This window comes from Symphalangus syndactylus, chromosome 3 (genome assembly GCF_028878055.3).
Source record: "Symphalangus syndactylus isolate Jambi chromosome 3, NHGRI_mSymSyn1-v2.1_pri, whole genome shotgun sequence".
Classification (NCBI taxonomy): domain Eukaryota; kingdom Metazoa; phylum Chordata; class Mammalia; order Primates; family Hylobatidae; genus Symphalangus; species Symphalangus syndactylus.
This window is the reverse complement of record NC_072425.2, coordinates 113,433,860-113,448,759: the sequence shown is the minus strand read 5'-3', so window position 1 is coordinate 113,448,759 and position 14,900 is coordinate 113,433,860. Positions and strand designations below refer to the sequence as shown.

General features: G+C 34.1%; 2 protein-coding genes across 11 annotated transcripts in view; one reads left to right on the top strand and one right to left on the bottom strand.

The window, feature by feature from the left end:
• Positions 1 to 14,900, top strand: part of RUNDC3B (RUN domain containing 3B) — a 206,080-nt gene that overhangs the window by 1,817 nt on the left and 189,363 nt on the right. Inside the window, exon 1 of one of the 10 annotated variants that reach the window (XM_055272830.1) lies at positions 4,327 to 5,049. The exons of 8 other annotated variants lie outside the window; for them this stretch is intronic. The gene's annotated coding sequence lies outside the window, so the exon portion shown is untranslated. Of the gene's footprint in view, positions 1 to 4,326; positions 5,050 to 14,900 lie in introns of those variants that run through there. One more of the 10 variants, XM_055272831.2, reaches the window with a different exon arrangement.
• The window catches only part of ABCB1 (ATP binding cassette subfamily B member 1), a 220,939-nt gene that overhangs the window by 129,720 nt on the left and 76,319 nt on the right, over positions 1 to 14,900 (bottom strand). The gene's annotated exons all lie outside the window — the stretch shown is intronic.

The following is a 14,900-nucleotide window of genomic DNA, read 5'->3' as shown; positions in this document are numbered from 1 at the left end:
TTGCAATTTCTCTGTATTTTTCCGTTATTTTTCTTGTGTAAAAATGTGTCTAGCGTCCTAAGTGGAATACAGATAATTATTCCAGGACTTAAATGCAATAACTCACAGTGACTTTTTAAAAAAATACTTGAATTATTACAAATGTTTAGCAAGAAGACCTTCTTCATTGACTGTAATTGTATATGTGTATGTAATTATTACAGCACTTTGAGTTGTAAATGGTAAAGTAATATGGTATCTGTTTAATTTGCCATTTGTGCTGTCTAGGATGTAACTTTTTGAGACAAATAGGCTGTTAGGTGTTTTAAAATATAGGTAAATATCTTTAAAGTAGGTAAGTGGAACAATAAGCAAGGCTAATTTTTTAACCATAATATACAGACGTTAAAAATTGCTTTAAAAATAAGGATAGTTTCAACATATACAGTGCTTCTTGGGGGGTAACATATTTAATAAAAGCTCTGTCAGCTTTTGTTAAACTTCACAAGGGCAGTGATTCTATCTGCTTTTTGCTTAGTCTTCTTTTTTTTTTCAAATTCTCAGTATAGCATCTAACACTCAAAAAATATTTATTGAATGAATAAATTCAGTGATGGGTACTGTTCCTTTGGCTTCTCCATTTTTGTTTTGGCTGGCTTTAGGTCATGTAATGATCATGTGTGCCCTTATCAGAGACAGTTGAAAAGAAAAGGATTTGTATTTCAACCTTATTTAAATTAAATTTTAAATTATCTTTAAGAAATTTTAGGAACGTCACACTGATTTCTGGGGACAGCTCTCTGTATTAGTTGTATTTTCATGATTGTAATTTACATAATTATTATTTTCTACTGTGAAATGAGTATGTGCTAACTTTAGTTACAGTTTACACATAGATTTAGTGTAATAGCTAAAATAAGTTGTGGTTTCTGCTCTGGATTTCATTTGTATTGTTATTTATATGGATAATATTAAGGCTGTTCTTCTGATCCAAATAGTTGATGGTGCATGTAAATTATCCGTTTGTAGTAATGGGGTCTATATGATAGACTTTGTCTGAATGACTTTTACTTTTTGGAAGAAAGTCACTAGAGGCCATTTGTATATTTTAAGTATCCCCATTACAAATTTAAAAAAATGAATAAAACAGCATTTATGCATTTATTGCTAGTTTACTTTCCAGAGTCACCAAACCCTGGGTATTTCACTCATGTCTCTTATGAATTCTTTATTTATTTATTTATTTTTGAGACGGAGTCTCGCTCTGTCTCCCCGGCTGGAGAGCAGTGGCGCGACCTCGGCTCACTGCAAGCTCCGCCTCCCGGGTTCACCCTGCCTCAGCCTCCTGAGTAGCTGGGACTACAGGCGCCTGCCACCACGCCCGGCTAATTTTTTGTATTTTGTTTAGTACAGACGGGGTTCTACCGTATTAGCCAGGATGGTCTCGATCTGCTGACCTCGTGATCTGCCCGCCTTGGCCTCCCAAAGTGCTGAGATTACAGGCGTGAGCCACCTTGCGCCTGGCCTTTTTATTTTTATATTTCAAATCAGAGATGATTTGATAATTAAGTTGGAAAGAAGTTGATTTGGTGGAAATATAACTGGGTTCTAGGTTGACTTTATCATTAACTGGTGTGCACTTTCACAAGCCATGCAACCTTTCCATTTGTTCATTTTTGTTGTCTGTAAAATAATATTGGACTAGATCATTGTTAACACTTCAATTATAGGCCTAAAATTAATAATGGCTTCCAAGCAAAATATGTTTATATTTAGTTTTGAATTTTTCCAAATATGAGCAGGGTAATAATGATAAGATAAATATTTATAATAGCTAAATTCGGTATATGCATTTTTCTCTATAAACAAAAATATTTTGGACTGTGCCTTTGATTTTGTAATTCTCTGCTGATGTTCTGGAAAAAATTGAACCATTTACAAAACCAAAAAAAAAAAGTCACCAGCATATATCATTCTAGTGTATCCACTTATACTTACACAGTAATGTTTTTCCTTACCCCTTAAACAATTTAGATGTATGCTCAGTTTAGGTTTAAAGTCTTCTTATGTGAGTACACAATTCTTTATGTTTAAAGCTTTATTCAAGTGCAATATATAGTTTTGAACTTTGAAAATGGGTTGTTTGGATAGGTGAGATAGTCAGATAAAGAGCTGAATTGAATTTTGGCTCATTGTGATTGTATATGTGTATGTAATTCATCAGTTTTTTTAGTGAACATTTACGTGTCATAGACTAAAAACATTTGCATGGTCCTTATTTCATCAGATAAGTACTATTTTTTCATATTTTTCATAGATTTTGGTGAAGAAATAGTAGGTCATTTGAGGACTCTAAATCTTACCCACTCACCTTCAAAATATTCATACACTTGACTTTGGCACTGAGAACCAACTAGTATTTTCCCTGTGTATTCTCTATCGTTTAGAACTTCAGAAAATTAAGTTGTTAAAGCCCTTCAGATTTTTTAAACTTGCATTTTTATCCATGGATAATCAGATATTAGTCACTTTCTGTCCTTTATAAGCTTCATTGTTTACAGAAAACCTTATATATTCCTTTGATTTTGGTTTTGGTGGCAGAGTATTAAAATCTAAATTCGCTTTCTATGGCTTAATGTCTTATGAGCAAATTATTAAAATATACACATATAAACATTTCAGAATAACACTTGTCAAACTTTTAAGTCAATACTTTTAAGAGAAACTTCCCCTGCAAAGTCATAATTTTCCTGTTTTGTGGCTGGGAAGGACTAAAGGAATATAAAGGACTAAGAGGAATATAAAGAGTAGTGTGATAAGCATGGTGGAGACAAGTGATGATTTCACAATTCAAGTGTTTTTAATAACGTATGCATAGTCTTAGTTTTCTATAGGTCATGATATTATTTCAGAACCTGAATATTATTTCAAATTACATTAGCACCTCAGTTTTTCCATTATAGTCAGGGAATGAGAAGCTTATATTTTTATACATAACTAATATTTGAGTTAAGCTTAAAATCCTTCATCAACTGTAGTGCTTTACTCAGCATTTATTTTGGAGTGCAGGATTTGTATAACTGAAATTTATTTAAGCATGCAAATTTAATCCACAACACGTAATATTTACAGTATTTTGAATGGATTGCTTTAAAAAAATGATTACACTTTTCCCTACCTTCTTGAAAAAGACTATACATAGAATAATGTAATCCTTATTGCTGACTTTACTCTGTATCTTCCTCTATGAATATGCCCACTGTGCAGTGGTTGCCCTTGGAGACTCTTGCGGCATGTAGAGCTTTTGCCTAAGTGGCCCCAGAAGATTATGTGTTTGGAGTTCTTTGAGCTTTTGCATCCTTCTGTTTCTTCCTACCAAGTTATTTGTTATTTCTTACAACGCTTTCTATTTCTAGCAGTTCTTTTCTTTGTACTTCCCATTCTGACTTGCAGATTATAATTGGTTGTGACCTGGGAAAGTATATAACTAAACTTATTAGGTGTTTAATTTAAAAAAAAAAAAAAAAAAAAAAAAAAAAGCACCCAGAGGCCTGAGTTAAGTTTAGTGAGCTTTAGCAATCTGAACTTCTTAACATTCTGGTGCTAACTAATCAGAAAAACTGTCTAGTCTATGCTTGAACTTGGTGGGAGAAATGCAGATATGTGAAATGTTATTGAATATTAATGACAGTATAATCTGTCTTACCCTGTTTTGTGTTGCTATAAAGGAATACCTGAGGCGGGGTAGTTTATAAAGAAAAGAGGTTGATTTAGCTAACACTTCTGTAGGCTGTACAAAAACTGTGGCCCCAGCATCTGCTGGGCTTCTGGTGAGGGCTTTTGTGCTTCATCAAAACATGGTGGAGAGAGTCAAAGGGGAAGCAGGCAGATGTGAAGAGAGACCAAACCTAAAGGGCATTCTGGTTTTATATCAACCTACTCTTCTAGGAACTGATCCATTCTTCCTTGAGACCAATCCAGCCTTGCTAGAGTGAGAACTGGCTCACTACTGGGAGATGAGTACCAAGCCATTCATGAGGTATCCACCCCCATGATTACCCGAATACTTCCTGCTAGGCCCCACCTCCCAACACCATCACATTGGGGATCAAATTTCAACATGTCATTTGATGGGGACAGACCAACCATATACAGATTGCAGCATAATCCTTTAAAGAACTTTAAATTTGTTGGCTGGGTGTGGTGGCTCATGCCTGTAATCCTAGGACTTTGGGAGGCTGAGGCAGATGGATCACCTGAGGTCAAGAGTTCGAGACCAGCCTGGCCAACATGGTGAAACCCCATCTCTACTAAAAATACAAACATTAGTCAGGTGCAGTGGCGGGGGTTGGGGGTGGGGGGGCACCTGTAATTCCAGCGGGAGGCTAAGACAGGAGAATCGCTTGAACCCCGGGGCGGAGGTTGCAGTGAGCCGAGATTCACTACTTCACTCCAGCCTGGGAGAAAGAGTGAGACTCTTGTCTCAAAAAAAAGAAAAGAAAAGAAAAAAAAAGAACTTTAAATCCAGTGATTTACTTTTTTTGTTACTATTTGCTTGAGTATGCTTGAGTATGCCTCATAAGATTATTCATACCTTGGCTATAGTGATTATAATATTTTGGGCTAAAGCTCTTTTAGTCATTTTATATGTAGTAGAACTTTGAGTTTGGATTCAACATTAGTTATATACCTTGGAAGCAGGTTCAGTATTATTAAATATTTCTAAGGATTCTTCATGCTCTAATTAGTAGATGCTCACAGTGGAGGTAGGGTGATCCTCTTTTCAACCACTAGTCCTAGAGTAGACATTTCAGCATTCACAAAAGGTCATTATCTCTTCCCCCAACCAAACTGCATTCATATTAATTGACAACAGAGACTAGCTATCCCCCAGTCCTTTACTAGGGGGTATTTATTTTAACTTTGCTGTTGCTGCTTGATAATTGTCAAAATTTCAGTTGAGAGATGATATTCAAGGGGGAATATTTGAAGCTTACCCACTCTTCTATTCCCTCTTACAGGTTTATAAAATATATCCCTGGGTCAGTCCAAAGCATCAGAGAGAATTGGGTATGTAGACTGCATTGCTCCACACTCTTCTATCCCCAATTGCTTTTACCCAGTTGTATATTGGAAAGATTCTATCAGTCTGCATTGAAGGTCATCATAAGAAGCAGTCACAGAGGGTCTTGAAGTTATTGTCAAGGACATTATTATGTCAAAAGGGGCTTCTTTTTTGTGAAGACTTCTGTGAGAAATCTCTGTGTTTAGTGCCAACAATTTGTATTTTCAAGCAATTGATTTATTTGTATTTACTGGACACGAATGTATAACTGACAACTTTATCTTTTTCTCATGCATCTGTTAGAAATCTTAGTGTCAAGTCTGTAGTCAACCACTACGAGATATGTAGGACATTGTGATAATGCTTTTAGCCTTATTTCTAGCTCTACTATGCCACTATTCTTTTAATATAAATTTTTATTGACTTATACTTTCCATATAGAAAAGCATACGTAGCATAACTATGCAGCTCAATTCATTTTTGTGGTAAGGCACAATGTTGTAACTAGCACCCAGGTCAAGAGAAAGAACTGTTCAAATATCAAGACCTCCTCCTTGCTTTCTTGTAGTTAATACCCTGGTTTTTAACACCATGGTTTGTTTTGCCTTTTTAAATATTTTAAATGAATGGAATAATACAGTATATACCTTTTTGTGTTTAGCTTATTTTGTTCAACATTATGTTTGTGAGGTTCATCCGTTTTGTTGCATGTTGCTGTAGTTTGTTCATTTTCATTGCTGTATCTTATTCCATTGGATGAATATACCACAATATTTCCATTCTGTCACTGGTTGTCATTTGAGTTGTTTCTACTTTTTGACTACTACTAACTAAACATTCATATTTATTTTTGTGACGATATGTACATTTTTCTGTCCGATATTAGCTTGGAGTGGAATTGATGAGTCATATGGCATGCAGATATTCAGCTTCAGTAGATGTGAAAGTTTTCAAAAGGAGTTGTACCAACACTCATACTAGTAAGCAGTGTGTAGGAGTTCCAGTTGTTCTGTATCCTAACTAATGCTTGACATTTTCTTTCATTTTAGCCAATCTTGTATGTTTGTTGGGGTGTCACATGGTGGTTTTAGTTTGCATTTTCTTGATGTCTAATGAAGTCAAGCACCTTTCCGTAAGTCTATAGGCCATTTGGAGATTTTCTTTCATAAAATGTCAATTCAAGTCACTTAGCAACTGGAATCTCTGCTTTTAGTTTATTTTTTAGATGTGCAGTTCTTTGTACATTCTGTATGGGAATCTTTTGTTGGATACGTGTAATGCAAATGTCTTCCATTTGGTGGCTTTATTTTTCACTCTGTAGTATGTTTTGATGAGTAGAAATTTCTGATTGTAAAATGGCCCATGTATTTCCTTCATGGTTAATGCTTATTGTAATGTCTTTAAGAAGCCAGCCTACTCCAAAGTAATGAAAATATTCTTTTTTCTTCTAAAGCTTTATTGTTTTATTTTTACATTTATATCAACAGTCCATCTGTAGTTTATTTATGGTGTGAAGTACAGGAGTCAAGATTAAATATTTCCCTTAAGGAAAATCAACTGACCTAGTACCATTTATTGGAAAGACCATTGTATTAGTTTGTTCTCCTGCTGCTATGAGGACACACCCGAGACTGGGTAATTTATGAAGGAAAGAGGTTTAATTGATTCATTGGTCTGCAGGGCTGAGGAGGCCTCAGGAAACTTACAAGCATGGTAGAAGGGGAAGCAAACATGTCCTTCTTCACAAGGTAGCAGGAGAGAGAAAAATGAGAACATGAGAACCAAGCAAAGGGGGAAGCCCCTTATAAAACCATCAGCTCTCGTGAGCGCTTACTTACTATCATGAGACTAGCATGGGGGGAACCATCCCCATGATTCAATTACCTCCCATCTGCTCCCTCACATGATATGTGGGGATTATGGGAACTACAATTCAAGATGAGATTTGGGTGGGGACACAGCCAAACTATATCAACCATACTTTCTCTACTACACTCATGCATCACATTTATCTTAGGTGACTGGATAATTTGTGGTCTATTTCTAGACTTTCTTTTTTCCAATAGTCTATTTGTCTATCCTGAGCTAATATCATACTAAATTAATACCTATAACTTTATATTATGTCTTGATGTTTGGTAATATGAGTTATCTAGCTTTATTTTTCAAGATTATCTTGGCTATTCTTGGCCTTTTACAAACTAAATTTTAGAATCAACTTGTCAATTTCTGTTAAAATATTTTTCTGGGATTTTCATTAAGCTTGCACTGGTACTATAAATCAGTTTTGGGAAAACTGTCATCTTTATAATATTAAGACTTACGTGCAACCCATGAACATAATCTATTTCTTTATATGTTTAAATATTCTAGAATTTTTCTCAATAATGTAGTTTTGCATATATAGATATTTTAAATCTCTTATTTATTCTTGCATATTTGATATATTTTTATATTATGGTAACTGAAATCATTGAAAACTTTTCATTTTCTTGTGGTTGTTGGTATATTGATATAAATTTGACCTTTTAAAATACTGGTCTTATATATAACAGTCTTACCAGATTTCTTTATTAATTCTAACAGATTTTTTGCAGTTAAAAATTTTTTTTCTGAGTACACGGTCATGTCATTTACTTATTTTATTTCTTCCTTTTACAATCTTTATGGCTTTTCTTTTTTGTCTTATTGCACTGGCTAGGACCACTAATGCAGTGTTGCAGAAAACATTCAAAATTTTATTATTAAATAGGATGTTTGCAGTAGGTTTTTCTTAGTTTCCTTCTATTTCTAAATTGCTGAGAATTTTTATCATAAATGGATGCTGATTATTGTATTATTAATTTTTTTGTCTTTCAAGATAAACATGATTTTTCTCTCTTTTATTGTTTTCATAGTGAATTATGTTGACTTTTGCATGTTAAACCACTCTAGAATAAAAAAACAGTTGTGATGTATTGTCTTTTTGACATATCTTTGCATTCAGGGAGTTAATATTTTGTTTGAGATTTTTGCATATTTATTCATGGTAGAGATTGGTATGTAATTGTCCTTTCTTATAATGTTCTTGTCTGGTTTTGTCATTAAGGTTATTTGGCTTTATAAAACAAGTTAGGAAGTGTGTGTTTGTGTGTATGTGTGTGTGTGTGTGTCTGTGTGTGTATGTCTTTCCTCCCCTGTTCTGTAGAAAAGTTTGTGTAAGACTGATATTTCTTTCTTAAACATTTGGAAGAATTCACCAGGGAAGCAATGTGAACCGCAAATTGTCTTTGTGGGAAATCATTTAGTAATGGAATCAATTCATTTAATAAATACTGAACAATTCAGATTTCCTGTGTCTTCTGGTATGAGTTTCAGTAGGTTTTTCAAGGAACATACCTATTTCATTTACATTGTCAATTTTTTTTTTTTGCTAAGACTTTTCTTAATATCCTCTTAATGTCTTTTTATTGTTTGAAAGATCTGTAGTGATTTCCCATTTTTCTTTCCTGATATTATAATCTCCATTTTCCCCATTTATTTTGCTAGGCATTTATTAATTTTACCAACTTTTTCAAAGAACCAGCATTTGACTTTGTTGAGTTTCTCTGTCGACTCGTGTTATGACTTTGTTAATTTTCTCTGTCGATTCCTGTTTACTTAAAAATCTATTGTCGGCCGGGCATGGTGGCTCACACCTGTAATCTCAGCACTTTGGGAGGCCGAGGCGGGTGGATCACGAGGTCAGGAGATCGAGACTATCCTGGCTGACATGGTGAAACCCCATCTCTACTGAAAATACAAAAAATTAGCCAGGCGTGGTGGCAGGCGCCTGTAGTCCCTGCTACTTGGGAGGCTGAGGCAGGAGAATGGCGTGAACCCAGGAGGCTGAGCTTGCAGTGAGAAGAGACCGCACACCACTGCACTCCAGCCTGGGTGACAGAGCGAGACTCCTTCTCAAAAAAAAAAAAAAAAAAAAATCTATTGTCTAACTTTCAAACAGTTGAAGGTTTTTTAGTTACCTTTTGTTTGTTGATTTTGAATGAATTCTGTTGTGCAGAGAACATATTCTGAAAGATTTCGAGCTTTTGAAATTTGTTGATGCTTGCTTTATGATGCAGTATATGGTTAATTTCAACATATATTTCATATGCATTTGGAAATAATGTGTATTCTGTCATTGTTGATTGCATGATTTATATGTCAGTTAAGTCTAGTGTTTTAATTGCCTTGTTCATATCCTCTGTATTCTTACTGTTTTTTGTATGCTATTTAGTATTGAGAGAGATGTGTTAAAGTCTACCTCTATGACTGTAGATTTGTCTGTTTCTCCTTTTAGTTTTGTGATTTTTACTATAAATATTTTGTTTTATTACTAGTTTTATGGAGATTTAGAATTGTGGTCTCTTCCTAGTAGTTTGATTCATTGTCATCATGAAATGTCCCTCATTATCTCTAATAATGCTAGTGCCTTAAAGTCTGTTTTATCTGCTATTAATACAGTTATAATAGCTTTCTTTTAGCTAATGTTCATACGATGTCTCTTTTTCCATCTTTTACTTTCACTTTTGCTCTTTCTGGGCTCTTATATTTAGAGTGTCCTTGTAGGTAAGATAGGATTGAATTTTGCATTTTATGTAGTCTGATAATCTTAGTCTTTTATTTAGCTCATTTTAATTAATGTTGTTACTATTATATTTGGATTTATAGCTATCTTACTGTTCATTGTATGTTTGCTTTTTTCTCCTTTCTTGTCTTATTAAATATTAATATTTTTATAGTTCCACTTATTCCATGATTCCAGTTTTTTACTTCATGAACTTGTGAGTCATATATTCCATTTCTTTATATATGTTTATATATATTTCTATTCTTTTGGCAGTTACCTTTGATTTATTACAGTTTAGTGCAAATTGTAACTTTTACTACTTCTCCAATAGTGTTAGAACAATTTATTCCCCCACATCCTAAAACATACTTACATATATATGTGTGTGTATATATATATATATATATATATATATATATTAAATCTTACAACATTATTTTATTACCATATTTTACAGTAGATATTTAGGAAATACACATTTATATTTATCCACATATTTACCCTTTCCATTTTCCCTTCCTCAGTTTTGGAAAAATTTTGGTTATTATCTTCTTTTTACTTTTTATTTTTATTTTTTAGAGGTCGGGTCTTGCTGTGTTGCCCAGGCTGGAGTGCAGTAGTGCGATCATAGCTCACTGCAACCCTGAACTCCTGGGTTCCAGTGATCCTCAGCCTCCTGAGTAGCTAGGACTGCAAACATGCACCACCACACCCAGCTAATTTTTTTTTTTTAATTTGTAGATACAGGATCTTGCTGTGTTGCCCAGGCTGGTCTCAAACTGCTGGCCTCAGGCATTCCTCCTGCCTGAGCCTCCAAAAGTGTTGGAATGACAGGCATGAGCCACCACATGTGTCTCCATTATCTTTTTACACTCCAATTACATTATGTTAAACTTTACCAGGCCTCACTTGATTCATATTCTTTCCCATGGTTTCTATTCTTCTTTCTCTTTATGCTTCAGCTTGTATGTTTTCTATTGACTCCTTTTCTAGTTCATTAATTATGTCTTATGCTTTGTCTATTCTACTGTTTAATCCATTGAATGAGTTTTTAATTTCAGGTAGTTCTAGAATTTTTATTTGATTTTTTAAAATAGACTCTAACCCTCTGATTTTAAAAACCTGTCTTTTTACCTATGTCCTTCATTTCTTCTCATCTCTTGAACATATTACTCACATTTATCTTAAAGTTCTTATTAATTTAGAATTTTGAATTATCTTTATATCTACTTTTATGGTCTGTTTTTTCTCTCTCTTACTCCTTTCTTTGTCATGTAGTCCTATCTTTTGTCACATCTAGACTGTTATTGAATGCCACACAATGTTTATTAAGTTCTTTCTTTAATAGTTTTGTTGTTCTTTTAGTACTGTCATGTTTACGCTTTTGTCAACCATTATGTGTCAAAGTATTCATAAGAACATAGTATACAATAGAAATAGACCACAGTGGAGTAAACAGATGGAATGCACCACTCAATTTTAGAAAGATATCGCCAACAGTTTACTAGTACCCATGGCCAATAGTGTAGGTTAATGACCACTTTGCTTTACTAGTGTTCATCTTCCACCATAAGATAGAGTAGTAGCTGATTGCTTTCATCCAGTCAGGGACTGTGCTGAATCCAGACTAGGTTTTAACCATGGTTAGTCTTGAACAACCTACAGTTTGCTCCTGGCCTTTCAGGGTTTTCAACTTAGATTTGGTATATTTTCTAGCACCCTTCCTCCAGCAAGCCAAAACAACAAAATGCACTGATTTGGGGGCGACAGTAAACAATCACGGTAACTACTGTTTACCAAAAGCTGGCCGACAGCTGAATGTGCACTAAATGAAAGAGCTCTTCTTCCCTGCCTTCCGCTTTTACTCTGACACTAGATTGCACATTCAAAAACAAATCCTCCAAAATACATATTGTTTTGAAAATATTTTATGAAAGATAGAAAGTGGATATAATGCACACATTTTGTTGTTTTAGCTAAGTAAAATGATTTATTGTCTGTTATCTCCAGTGATGGTGATCGTCTTTAGAAGAGGTTAGGAAAACAATATCCTCCAAAGATTCATATTTAACATTAGATTTTGTGATTTTTAAATCTTAATATTTACAAAACCAAATCTTCTGTTATATATCAGGTCTAATCTCAAAATTAATATTAATAACAATTTAAAATTTTAATAAATCAACCACAAAACATCTATATCTTAACATGATAAGAAAATATATTTAATTTATACAGGACAATACGCTTTTTGGAGGAAAAATATTAGATTCAGCCTTTATGATGAATAATGGAAATTTTAATTAATTAATTTAATTTTTATTTAAATTAGATTTATTTTATAGTTAAGGCTAACATTGCCAGAATTCAAACCCAGATATATCTGGCTTCAAAACATATATATATATTTTAATACTGTGCTGTCTTGATTGTCTGTGATACAAGTCAGCTTATGTGTGTGTTTGCATAGACAGAAACTGGGAACTTTCATTTTCTTAGCATTCTAGTGTTGATAAAACATGAAGACTATATGTTATGGTTTTTTTCTGTTCTTCATATTGTTCTATTGCTGCTTTTAATGTCCTAGCTTACTAGGAAGCTCACTTATGTTAAAGTATTCTATTTGAATATTTTTATTTGTTCTTGGATAAAGAACAATTGGATTCCCAAGGGATATGTGATCCAAGTATATAAAGTGTTCTTTACTAAAATAATTTTAATTCGGAGTTCTTTCATATGAGATTAAACCAATTTATTTTAAGATAGGAAGTTTTCTTGGTTTGATAGCTTACTAATTTTAGATGAATCTTTTTGGAAAATTTTGTCTTATTTATATATTTATTTTATATATATATATTTTTATTATACTTTAGGTTCTAGGGTACATGTGCATGAAGCTGGAAACCATCATTCTCAGCAAACTGTCTTTTTTATTTTAAGAGTGTGCTTGTAACGTTATTTTTTATGTTTGGCAATCTGCTGTCATCAGTCTGCTTATATAGCAATACAAGATGTTAATAATATAGTATTTCCATTCTTAAGTGTCTAGATTAACAATTCTCTTTTAAAATAAATTTTGACAGTACAGATTGAGAAAATATTTTAAATACACATCTGTCTCTTTATTTAATTTCTAAAATTTTCCTTTTTAGAGACAGCGTCTTGCTCTGTTACACAGGCTGGAGTGCGGACGCATGACCATAGCCCACTGTGACCTTGAATTCCTGGGCTCAAGTTATCCTCTTGCCTCAGCCTTCTGAGTTGCTTAAAATAACAGCCTCTTTCCACCATGCCTGACTAATTTTTACATTTCTTTATAGAGATGGGGTCTCGCTTTGTTGCTCAAACTCCTGACCTCAAGCCATCCTGTGGCCTCAGCTTTGCAAAGTGTTGGGATTACAGGTGTGAGCCACCACACCTGGCCCTGCTTTCTTCCTTTATTTTTAAGTTGATTTTTACATTGGGTAAAATTTTTTGAAATAATAAAATATCACAAAGAGAGTTTCATGTTTCAGGGTACAAATTTCAGGGAAGATGGTTGGGACTTTTTTTGGTTCCAATAAAAGTTTATTTACAAAAACATTTAACTAGTTGGATTAGGCCTGTGGACAACAGTCTGTAGACCCCTGCTTAAAGGATATGTGAAAGGTATTTTTTCTCATTATAAAATATTTTAAATATGTTAAAATTATATTAGAAAAGAAAGAGGAAAATACACATGATGTTTGAGAATTCTTTTTTGGGTGTGTGGGTGCGGGGCAGGGAGTCTCGCTCTGTTGCCAGGCTGGAGTGCAGTGGCATGATCTCGGCTTACTGCAACCTCTGCCTCCCAGGTTCAAGCAATTTTCCTGCCTCAGCCTCCTGAGTAGCTGGGACTACAGGTGCATGCCGCCATGCTCAGCTGATTTTTTTTTTTTTTTGTATTTTAGTAGAGACAGGGTTTCACCATGTTGCCCAGGCTAGTCTCGAACTCCTGAGCTCAGGCAATCTGTCTGCCTCAGCCTCCCAAAGTGCTAGGATTACAGGCATGAGCCAACACGCCCAGCTGAGAATTTGTAAGTTGCATAATATTTGAAAAAAGAAGGGAAATTACTTTGTTTGTTTGTTTGTTTCTGCTCTTTCACCCAGGCTGGAGTGCACTGGCACCATCTTGGCTCACTGCAACCTGTTCCTCCCAGGTTCAAGTGATACACCTGCCTCAGCCTCCTGAGTAGCTGGGACTACAAGTGTGTGCCACCACATCTGGCTAATTTTTATATTTTTAGTAGAGATGGAGTTTCACCATGTTGGCCAGGCTGGTCTCAAACTCCTGACCTCAGGTGATCCACCCGCCTTGGCCTCCCAAAGTGTTGGGATTACAGGCGTGAGCCACCATGCCCAGACCTGCAAATTGTTGATTCTGAAAAATTCTCTTGTGTTTCTGATGTAAAATATGAGAGAGAAAATAGGCCTTCCAGTGAACAGATATCTCTGGGTATTGTGCTTATTATCACCTGTAGTCACTGCTTATATTATGTTTGGTGTGGATTGTGTCATATCTCTTGGAAGCCATCTCTTTGTTGATCATTGATGCTGACTGTTATTTTAATGGCAGAGGATAATTACCTCACCCCTGTGTTAGAGACTACTAACAGCAATGACATATAATAAGGAATATTGTAAATTTGGTTTGCAATAGTGGAGAGTTCTCTGTCTCATATTTTGGATACTTACGTTCTATTAAAAACATCACTCTTATTAATGACTTTAACCTTTGTGAGCCCTTTTAAGTTTTGAAATGTGATGATTCTAGATGTTTTCATGTACATTAGTTATCTTCAGATATCATTCCATATAAGGGGATATAACATGGTGTAGATAAGAAAATCTATTTTATTTGAACATCTTTTTTTCCTGAAGCATATTGGATAAATTGCCAAATAATATATGCTTGTTGTAAAGGGATAGGAATGTTTTTTTCCTATTCTCTCTGTGTATATATGGATATATATATATTATTAATGTAGAACATTAAATATTAAAGATGAATTTTCACTATAAAAATAATTTCTAATAGAAACTATAGACATTTAAGAAAATTATTTTTGATTTGTCCTCATTTAAAATTTTTAAATTATTTTTAATTATTATGTTACAAATCTATAAACTATGGAAGGAATTAATGTAATATAGATGTAATTAATATGTTTTAAACAGTTTTGGTAACTATCTCATTTCTCTTGCTATGTTGACAAAGGGAAAAAGGTAGTCCATGCTTTCTTAGGTTTT